This window comes from Alligator sinensis, unplaced genomic scaffold (genome assembly GCF_000455745.1).
Source record: "Alligator sinensis unplaced genomic scaffold, ASM45574v1 scaffold1377_1, whole genome shotgun sequence".
Taxonomy (NCBI): Eukaryota; Metazoa; Chordata; order Crocodylia; family Alligatoridae; genus Alligator; species Alligator sinensis.
In genome coordinates this window covers 622394-633231 of record NW_005842585.1, presented here as the reverse complement: position 1 = coordinate 633231, position 10838 = coordinate 622394, and the positions used below count along the sequence as shown (strand labels likewise).

Here is a 10838-nt window from a genome sequence, read left to right as displayed (position 1 = left end):
GGTTCGGAACGGGAGTCGAGGGGATGAGTGAGCCAGGTGGGCTGGGGAGGGTGTGACGCGGGGGAAAACCCACGTGGGTGACGTCATGCAGGTGAGGGCGGGGTTGAAGGCTGAGCGGGGCTGGGGTGGATCAGGGCCGGGGGGAGGGCCACACAGCTGCCCTCCAGCCCCCTCCCCGGCCCTGTGTCCCAGGAGCCTCCTTCCGCGGCCCCGATCCCTGCCACGGCCACAGCGCGGGTCCCACCGCGCCGCACTCTGTTCCCCCACCTACTAATGACCACGGTGGGCCCCTGCCCATGGGCAAGGAGACAGCGGCTGTAGGAACAGGTGGGCGTTAGGGCTCGGAGAGGGATCTGACACTATGGGCAGCTCCCTGCTCCCCCGGGCACCCTCAGCCATGTCTGTCCCTGGTTGGGTTGATGGGCCAAGCCATGTCCAATGGCCACACGTTCAAACACCTCCTCTGGCTCCATGCTCAGTGCAGGAGCACCTTGCAAAGCACCTTCCTCCTTCTGCAAGCCCTGGGTGCAAGCACAGCAGCCAAGCAGATGGTCCCTCTCTGCTCCCCTCCCTTCATCTAGACTTGGCCACCTTTCTCCCGGCTCCCACTCTGATGGCAGCCTGCTCCTCATGTCTGCACCAGCCCAATTCCTCCCCATTTGTCTTTTAGCCTCCTATGAAAGCATTGGTTTCTCCCCCACACGCCCCCCCAGCACAGCACAAACCCAGACAGGACCGGCTCTGCAACCAATGTGACAGAAGAGAAATTGAAAGAGTGAGTCACTTCTACACACTAGCATCCCGAGTCCGGAGGAAAGGCGAAAAAAAAACGTATTTTCTCCAATGATCAGGAATGATAAAGGACTTCCTATTAAAAAGCAATGAGGAAAAGCTGTGCGTGACCCAAGGGGAGAGGAACGAGATGGTAGGAGTTGTGTCTCGCTATGTAGCAACCTGCCACCCTTTCATGGGCAATAGTGACAAATGGACAGGAAAAGAAAAAAACCCAGTGATAGTGCGAAGCCGTCGCCAGAGACACATGCAAGCAAGGACCAATACCTCAGGGTTCCATCTCAGTCGCTCTTTGATAATCCTTTGTCTGGCTCGAAACAGCAATAAAGTATCTTGAACGTGAAATATCTTGGGAACCAAATTCTTTCCTTCTCAGAACTGTTTGCTGAGATACGACGCTGTATGAAAGACTTGGTATTTCAACAGTGGTAAAATGCATCACATTAAGAGGTGGCAGGAAGGGGAAACAGTAGGACAATGATTATAGGCAGATCTAGGAATTTGAAAAGGAGGCAGGAAATGCCACTGGTGCCACAACAGACTTTGAAGGCCCCCCCCCCCCACCACCATGGACAGACAATGCCAGGTAGCAGCTGCTGAGGACTTTTTTAAGTTCACAAAGCAGGTAAGACCCCCTCCCCCCCAACTCTCAGCACCCACTCCCTTCCCCTCCCATTCACCTCTCCAGCAGGGGTTGCCTCTGGGTGCAAAAAATGGGGACCCACCCACTGCCGTCATTGTTCCCTGCTATCGCAGGAGCAGGGGATACTCCAGAGCTGCTCCTGCCCCACTCCACTGGGAGGCTTTGGTAAGTGGCAGCATCAGGCTTGGCCAGGGATAATGACAACATATGGGTCCCTGCTTCCAGTGCTTGCTCCCAGATTGTGGGGGACACCTGGGGAACTAACAAGGAGCAGGAGCACCTGGAAGTCCACTGTCAGTGCTGTCCTCAACTAACCTGGAGGCAGGTGAAGGCCCGGGATTGCTCCTTCTCTCCCACGGTCTGGAAGCAGGTGCTGGACGGGGCAGAACATCTACTGATACCACCGTCCTGCAATGTGCCTGGCCCTCTGTGCATGTGCTCCCCACAGCTGGAGCCCCTGGCCAGTGGGGGAAATGCAATGGATGGGGAGGGAGCAGGAACTCCTCTCTGTCACTGCCACTGACCCAGCAGCCCATTCAGCCAGTCCCTGCAGCCCTTGGCTGGATGGAGCAGGATAGGAGCAGTCCTGTGGCTTCCACCACTCCCTGGTCAGCTACAGACAGCGGCTGCAGTGGGCAGGCCCCCCCCATCACTCAGCTGCTCCCTGATTTATCCCCCTGGGTGTCTCACTCCAGCCCAGGGCTCCAGCCATGCCTTGGACACGGCAGGAGACCCAAGCACAGGGAGATGTCAAGCTGGTGCATGACATTTACTGTGGAATGGGCATGCAACCATGCCACTGCACCCCCCATAGATCTACCCCTGACAATGATACAGTGCAGAAAAATGGCAGCACGCTGATTGGGTTTCACAGGTTTGGGGTTCAAACTGGGAGCCAGGAGCCTGCCTTCTATTCCTTGATCTGTCATTGATTCCTCAAGGGACTCAGGCAGGTCACTTCAGCCACAAAATTTCCCCAAGGTCAGTCTCTGATTTCAGGCACATCAATTTCTGGGTGCTCAGATCATTGCCCTGATTGTCACAGGAGTTGCATAATCACCTTGGAAAAAGCAGGCCAAGGAGTCTTAAGTTGAACACCCACAATCCCTGGACACTTTTGAAAATATTGTCCCTAAATACCCACATTCGCTGCTTCTTCTTCTTCCCTGCTCAAATGAGGATAATGAGACTCACCTCCCTTCGGGCAAAGGGGGAGGATTTATTCATTACTGCTGGAATGTGCTTTGCGATCCTCCCACAGAAGGTGTTACTAGGAACACAAAGCGTTCTATTTTCCATTTTTAATTATCAGAGGCCTTCTGGCTGCCTCATATTTGCAAAGAGCTTTGAAAGCTTCAGATGAAAGCTGCCAGAGCAGAGCCAAATATGACTGTGGCATTACTCATGGCTTGCACAGTTTGGAAACAAACATGTGCACAGCAGATATCATCAGGTGCTTTTACAGACAAGGCAACCAGCCCGGGCAAGGCATGGCCCTGCACAGCAACTTAGGTGAGGCACCTGTGTCTTTCTCCACACAGAGAGTTTCAAGACAATGCATTTGAGTCCCAGTGTAACCAAACACTTGTTCCTGGAAGCTAGGAGTGTTCTGGCAGGAAGCAGGTGGCCTGACTACAAGGTGTAAGGACTGCTACCCTTGGATAGCTTCACAAACCACAGAACCAGTAGGCAAAGTGGCTGCCACCATTGTCCTGTCTCTTTCCATTTCCATTCAGGTTTGCATTTTCCTGTGATTTGCACATTACACATTCTTCCCACCCACCCCCATTCTGGGAAAGCAGGGATGGAGGGGTCTAGCTGTCTAGCAGGATTATCCCCCACCCCCAGAAAGAGCATGCTTGGAATCAGCTGCCAATTTCAGCCTCAATGGGCTTTGCTCTGGTTTCACAGTGGTGGCACAGAGATGGAGCCCTGCAGTCACCTGCCTCCTGCACCTCCCTTACTGCCATCCGTGCCCATTCCTTATCTCTTCTTACACCTTGGCTGGTTGCAGTGAAATGATCTTCCTGGCACAATCTTCCCTCCCCCCATCCTTACAATATCTCTGCTCACCTGTCAGTTATCACCTTGGTGGGACTCTGGGCTCTGTATTCATATTTTCCTCTGCCTGTAGAAGGAAATTTTATTAACCCCTTCTCGCTCTGCTTTCAATCAAATCCACATCCTGAGTACAAGCGAGCAGCCTTGCACGTGAAACCTGTTGCAATCATTGCTGCCCCTAAGACATTGCTGAGAATTTATTAAGAGGGGAAAAAATAACTTTTGTTCTCAGTGACCTGCATATAAAGCAAAACAAATAAAAAATAAAAGACCTCTAAAACAAGGACTTGAGTCATTTGTTGTTCCTTTCTGACTCACAGAGCTGGCCTGCAGGGGTCTTATTTTTCAGTGCTGCTTGTTTTTTTGGGAAGTATTAGGTTTTTCCTCTTGCTTTTGACAGAGGTCTCCTTGGAGGACCAAAGTGAAATTTCTCAGCCTCTGACTGAAGGGGCCAGGGTGCTACATCACTAACTGTTGGCTATGCAGTTCGGTCAAAAGAGCATCACAGATCATTAGTAACACTGATCAAGAACTTCCTCACAAGCTTGTTAATAATCACAAGCTTCACTTCCTTGGCACGTCAGAATCCTGCTGGTTCTCCAGAGGGGCCGGGTGGAGGTGGAATTAGCTTGGATTCCACAAGCCGTGTCCCTCCGTGGGTGTAGGCAAGGAACGCTGCAGTTAATAACCTCTTGTTCTATCCCAGTTTAGGAACAAGTTATATTTAAGCACCATTCTGCCTGTTTCTATTCAGGGTTGGCCCTGGGGCATCTGTGCAGGTTCCCAGCTGTGGATTCCCCACCCTGCCCATGGCCAAAGTCCCCCGCAAAAAACAGAGGACAGAGAAATACTGGACTTAGCTAAATGAAGCAGAATATGGAAAAGGCAGGTCTTGGAGGCTGCCTCTGCACCTCAGAAAGAGCTGGGGTGGGGGGACCAGAGGGGTTCCCATGCTTTTGTCACCATCCCAGCTCAATTGGCAGCCATAGACTTGCACCGCAGCATGCATCATGAATATGAGCCGGCAGTGCGATGTTGTAGCCAGTAGGGCAAATGATACTCTGGCATGCATCAATCGATGCATCTCCAGCAAAACCAAGGAAGTGACTCTTCTGCTCTACTCAGCACTGGTGAGACCGCAGCTAGAGTACTGCGTCCAGTTCTGGGCACCACTCTTTAACAAGGACGTGGACAAGCTTGAGAGAGTCCAAAGAAGAGACACCTGTATGATCAGAGTCTTAAAAGGCAAGTCATACAAGGAAAGGCTGAGGGATCTGGGACTCTTCAGCCTGGGGAAAAGAAGGCTGAGAGGGGACCTGGTAGCAGCTTACTGCTACATGAGGGGAGTACAGCAAGGGCTCGGTGAGCAACAGTTCACCAGGGCACCCGAGAGGAAAACCAGGAGTAATGGCCACAAATTCCTGGAAGATCAATTCAGGCTCAACATTAGGAAAAACTTCTTCACAGTCAGGGTGCCCAGACTGTGGAATCACCTACCCTGGAGCTCTTCAAAAGGAGACTAGACAGTCACCTTGCTGGGCTCACCTGACCCCCAGTTATCTTTCCTGCTTGGTGCAGGGGGCTGGATCCGATGATCTTCCTCGATCCCTTCCGACCTTACAATCTATGAATCTATGAATCAGGGTAGGCTTTACAGTTCCCCTCTCCTGCTTTAGGAGGAGAACGTGAGCCCCAGAAACTGGCCTACAAACCCCACATCAAAGCCAGTCCTTTACCCCCATCCTGCCCTTGAAGAGGCTAATCTGCCTCCTGTCTCCTGCCATCAGGTCCTGAAAAACTGGGGAAAGCACCACTTTCAAGAACTGGGCCAGTTCTCCTCCTTTCCATGCTACTTCACCGGGGGGGGGAGTGCATGTCCCACATGCCCAGTGCTCATTGCTCTCCTAGTACCAGATTAAGCAGCTGACAAGCGGAACGGGAGCTGCACATGTGTTTCCCACTTGGTGTGTCCTGCCCAGGGATTAGAGTACAGAGATTTCCCCCATGTTCAGCACAAGTCGGATAACGCAATTATCTGCCAGCACACTTTGTAGCTGGTCCCTCCGTAGCCCCTTTTCAACCGTCAGAAGGAAGACTATTATTATAACTCCATTTCCTGACAATGCTAACAGGCTTTGGTTCATAGCCCCATTAAAAAACATCAATGCACTGTGCTTTCCTAAAGTCATTTGTGAGAAACAAGCCCGTCCGCGCTTTCCTCCATCTCCCTCGGCAGAATTCAATTTAATCCGCTAATGCACCACGGCAATGCTTTGGAGCTGGCCTACATCAGAGGCCCGTGGAAATAATGATCAGCTCCAAGAGCCCCTTGCTGTGCACACAGCAGCCAAAGTGGTGTGCTAGGCTGTTCCCATCCCCCTTATGTGGCTCTGGGAACATCCTGTGATCCTTCCCCAGGCTACAATGCCAGGGTGCAAACTGGACAGGAGCATGGGGCTGAAGTGGGGTGTGTATTATGGGCAAGTGCTGGAGAGAAGGATTTGGCTTTATATGAGGACAGATACATTAGGGATTAGCACTTCCACCAGCATCTCATTCACCATTATAACATCAGCACCAGCACTGGCTGAGGTATAGGGAAGGAGGAAAGCGGGGAGATGTTATCACTACCTTTGAAGTTGTCATTGGCGCCATACACCAGGAAGTGGGGCTGTCGACAGACAACACAATTCTACCTATGTAAAAGGGTGGGAGAGGTGGGTTACTACTCCCCAGTCCAAGCCAGGTGACCTGCTGCAATTGTTTCATTTCATAGATTTCATAGACATTAGGGCTGGAAGGGACCTCGGAAGATCATCGAGTCCAGCCCCCTGCCCAAAGGGCAGGAAGTCAGCTGGGGTCATAGGATCCCAGCAAGATAAGCATCCAGTTTGCTCTTGAAGGTGTTCAATGTAGGCGCTTGAACCACCTCCGGTAGCAGGCTGTTCCAGACCTTGGGGGCTCGGACAGTAAAGAAATTCTTCCTTATGTCCAGCCTGAAACGGTCTTGTCGTAGTTTATGACCGTTCGACCTAGTCGTCATCCCTTGGGGCACTCTGGTGAACAAACGTTCCCCCAGATACTGGTGGTCACCCCTGATAAACTTATAGGTGGCCATCAGATCACCCCTGAGCCTGTGCTTTTCCAGGCTAAAGAGCCCCAGGGCTCTCAGCCTGTCATCGTAGGGTCTGCTTCCCTGACCTCTGATCATGCGCGTGGCTCTTCTCTGGACTCTCTCAAGCTTCTCCACATCCTTTTTGAATTGTGGAGCCCAAAACTCGACGCAGTACTCCAGCTGTGGCCTCACTAAGGCCGAGTACAAGGGGAGAATGACGTCCCGGGATTTGTCCATGCCTATCCCATAGGACATGGAAGTCATACCAGGTATCTTACTGAAGGGTGAAACAGTTACAAAAAATCCTTGGTTTCACTTACTGTGGGCTGGAGTGGACACACAAAACAGTTATAATGGATCAGTTTGGGAAATGGAAGTCCCTTCCCACACCCTTTACGTGCAGTGTAATTGATTTTTCTGTCCATGCTGTAGGGTGTAAAATGTTGCCAAATATGAAAGGGAGCAACATGCACCCCCTTTCTGCGGATGGAAGAGACTGGACAACGAGCTGGGAAGCTCTTTGGGTCACAGGTCATCTTTTGGTTCTGTGCTTGCACAGCACCAAACACCACTGGGTTCTGGGTTTTACAGCAAAGCAAAAAGTAAAGTTACTGCAAGCAAAATGGGCCACAGACTGCAGAGCACCACTTCCACTCCTGAGAGGAATACAGAGAGAAGGGCAGACCCACTGCTGGGGAAATGGGATAATGTACCATACAATTCACAAAGCTAACCTCCCACCCCCAGTCATATTACTGCCCATAGCTACCTTCCTGTGTTGAGTCCTTTCCTGAGGAAGGCCTTTGCTGTTTCTGCTTGGAAGGAGGCTTCTAGCATGCTTCTGGATCCTCAAGCTAGACGGGGACGGAGGGCAGGCCTGAGAAGTCAGGACTCCTGGGTTCCATTTTCATCCCTAGGAAGGGGAAAAGATCAAGAGGGTTAGAGGAAGAGGGAGAGACATACAGAAAGAAAAGTCCTGGGTTCAGTCTCTAGCTCTGCCAGTGGCTCAGTGACCACCAGGAAGTCTCTGTGCCTCAGTCTCCCTAGCTGTAAAATATGTGTGTGCGTATGTATAACACCACCTTGGTCATGACCCTCATCGCACCTCCCCAACCTTTCTGTACACTCCAGGCCTGCACAGCGTTGTGCACTTGCTCTCCCTGCCCAACCCAGGCTCCAGCCACAATGAACAATGCCGGGCAGTGTGAGCAATGGGGCTGGCGGCACGGTGACCTCACCTCCTGAAGGCTGCCCGCGGAAGGGAGAGAGACGCACGGCCACCACCCACCCCTCTGCTACTTGAAAAGCTTTGATTGTTTGGCTGCATGAAGAAACAGGGGATGGGGGGAGGGAGTCCTGGACACTTTGTCTTGCAGAGAAGAGCCCTAAATTATTAATGCCCCAAGGCCACCCGAGCCATTTCCGCCATGACCTTTCAGGAGCAAAAGGACCCTTTGCAGTCAACCAGGACACTCTCTCTTTCGTTGCTCTATGCCTTGCAGGCTTCCTGACCATCTCTAGTTCCCCAAGTCTCCCAGCTAGGACAATAAGGTTTCCGTTCCTCTCGCTTCGAGGGCTGGCAACACTGGTAATGTTCATCACAAGTCTCTTGATTGTGCTTTTCTTCAAGCTCTAACACCTGGGGTCCTGGGAGACCCTTAGTTTTCTTTATTTTTTTAAGAGGAAATGTCTGGCTTTTGAGTCAAGAAGAAGAGATAGAAAAAAAGTACTCCCAATAACTCAGACACTGGGAAGCAAATAGAGAGCCCCAGGATTTGTTATTATTTAAGATCCCATGATTTTTAAGCCAGTCTCATGATTTCAGGTGGAGCCACCTCACAATGGCTGAGTCTTGATGCAGCCCCTCTGCCACTTGTCTGGTCCTTCATCAGTAGGGTTACTACCCTCCTGCCGCCATTCCTAACTGTGACCCAAACCCAGGGAGCAAGAGGGAGACATATGTACAAACTCTTTGCCTCCAAAGCAGCCAAAAATTCCTCCTTTGAGACCACTCTCCAAGCCCACCTCAGAATCACTCTTCCTGGTGGCAGGCCACATCTCACTGCCTGCCTCAGCTGCAGCCAGGCCTGGATGCTGAGACACAAAGCTAGAGCCACATCTCCCTGGCAGGAGGAAGGGGAGCCCTTGGCTTCCTGTGAAGGTGTAGGGCTCCATCAGAGCTGGGGTGGAGCGCAGCCCTCCAGGCTGTTCCTGTAATAGCCACCATCCATGCCAGGTCCTTTATGCTGACGTTGACCCAAATGCCTCTTCCTATGGTCTGAGCCCTTGAAGGATCAGGGCACTCACATGAGCTGTACATTTTATTCCCTGTACATCAGGGATTCCAGTTGAGCTGAAACAAAAGCCCCAGGAACAGGGGAAGGGGAGCCTGCAGCAGGAACCTTCCACCCTGGCAACCAGCCTGGAGACAGAGGGAAGCTTGCTATTTAATCACAGACTGTTACGCTGTACACGCTCAGCCGATGACATGTGAGAGGCCAGAAACCAACACCAGTGCAGAGGAACCACAGGCAGTAAGAGGTGGTGGCTCCCAACCCATATGGGACTGGGTCTAGTCTACCCTAGACTGCCCAGCTCCCAACTGCACAGCTCATCCGTGTTGGGCTGCTCAGGGGAATGAGTTTCTCACCTCTGGTTCATTACTGTTGAGTGCCTGCGAGCTCTGTGCTGCACATATGGCTTTTTTGAGCAGCACTGGGAATTCAAGCACTGTGAGGCCCGGGAGGAACCAGCTGCTCCTGGTTGCTTGTCAGGGTGGGCACCAGGTCTGGTCGAGCTCACTGGTGGCTGTAAGGTGAGTGGCACAGACACTTCACCATCAGAAAGGCCCAGCTGAAGCTCCAGGTTTCCTTTTGCACAAAACCAGTTCCCATGCAACTCCCACTGGGCTGGGCACATCCCCAGGCACAAGGTGTGGTCTCTTCGCCCCTCCACACCTAGGTAGTACTAGCTGAGATTCACCTGAGCTGGCACTCATGCTATCCTGGCCTGGCAGAAAGCAGGGTTTAAATAGTATGGTGTGCTGGTGGGCAGGGTGTGGGGCTAGGGCTCCAGAGAGCCACACTCCACCACGGCCTGGCTACATGAGTCACTGTATCTGCCTTGTGTCTCAGCTCCTTTGTCTGCAAGATGGGGATGATGCCACTGTGCCTCACCAGGGTGCTGGGCTGGGTGATCCTGAGCAAGCTGTGTCTCCCTCAGGGTGGGGATCTCTGCCCACATTCCTAGCCCTGCTTTTCTGAAAGAAAACTGAAGGCAAACCAGCCTCTCCCAGCAAGCTCTGCAACCACATCAAGGGCAACCATCACCATTCAAGCCTGGGGATTTCAGAATATAAAGAGCCCTGCCTGTTCCAAGAGAAAACCCCCGGGGGCTGCTGGGCCAGGAGAGGCTGGGAACACTCAGGCACCAGGGGCTGTTTGCTTTGCCCTCAACAAACAAGGCAAGCACATTTAATTTCCTGTTCCTAGCTGGTTGCACTCCCAGCTTCCCAGACACTAGTAAATAATAATAGCCTGGCCCCAATCCCAGCCATGCGGGGCAACAAGGAGAAGGAGCTCGTACCCAGCCACTGGAAAACTTAAAATCTGGGTCTAAGGCACTGATGCAAGGTTCTCTCTCATTGCCATGGCTGTAATGGGCAGCTAGGCACAGCCTTCACCAGAGCTGAATGTGGACGTTGACACCCCTCCTAATCACCCCAGTGGGGAACAAGAGTAGCACCATGGATGGGCCCACACTGACATGGGATAAAACCTAGTGTACATGTGATCTGAGTCCAACCTTGGGGGAGTCCCACGATTGACTCCAGCTAGGGACAGAAGTTACCCATAAACTGGCATAAGTGATCGGAAACCAGTTCAAATCTGTAAGGCAACAGAAGTTCATTGCACATAAACCGCTTTAAAAATGGCTAAAACCAGTTTAAGATAAACCTGGATGGATGTAGTATCAGACTTAACTGATTTAAGTTAAATTGGTTTATTGAACTTCTGTCCCAGATCCCCTCTAGATTCAAGTTAACTCACAGTCCCCCAGCATCCCAGGATGCTTTGCACCTCCCTTGCAAACTGCCCCTCAGAGGGTGGGTAGGCCAGCCTTGACCCAAGCTGCCTGCTCCAGCCAAGAGAGAGGTGTGCTCTAGTGCCCCACAGCTTCTGGCCTGGGCCACTGCAGGCATGTGGCTACATTTCCAGAATCAGTAGT

At 52.0% G+C, this 10838-nt stretch overlaps 1 protein-coding gene across 1 annotated transcript in view; it reads right to left on the bottom strand.

The window, feature by feature from the left end:
- Window positions 1–1083, bottom strand: part of JUP (junction plakoglobin) — a 53178-nt gene extending 52095 nt beyond the window's left edge. The window contains exon 1 of the mRNA XM_014524261.2: window positions 1060–1083. The gene's annotated coding sequence lies outside the window, so the exon portion shown is untranslated. The remainder of the gene's footprint in view (window positions 1–1059) is intronic.
- Between the last annotated feature and the right edge of the window lie 9755 nt (window positions 1084–10838).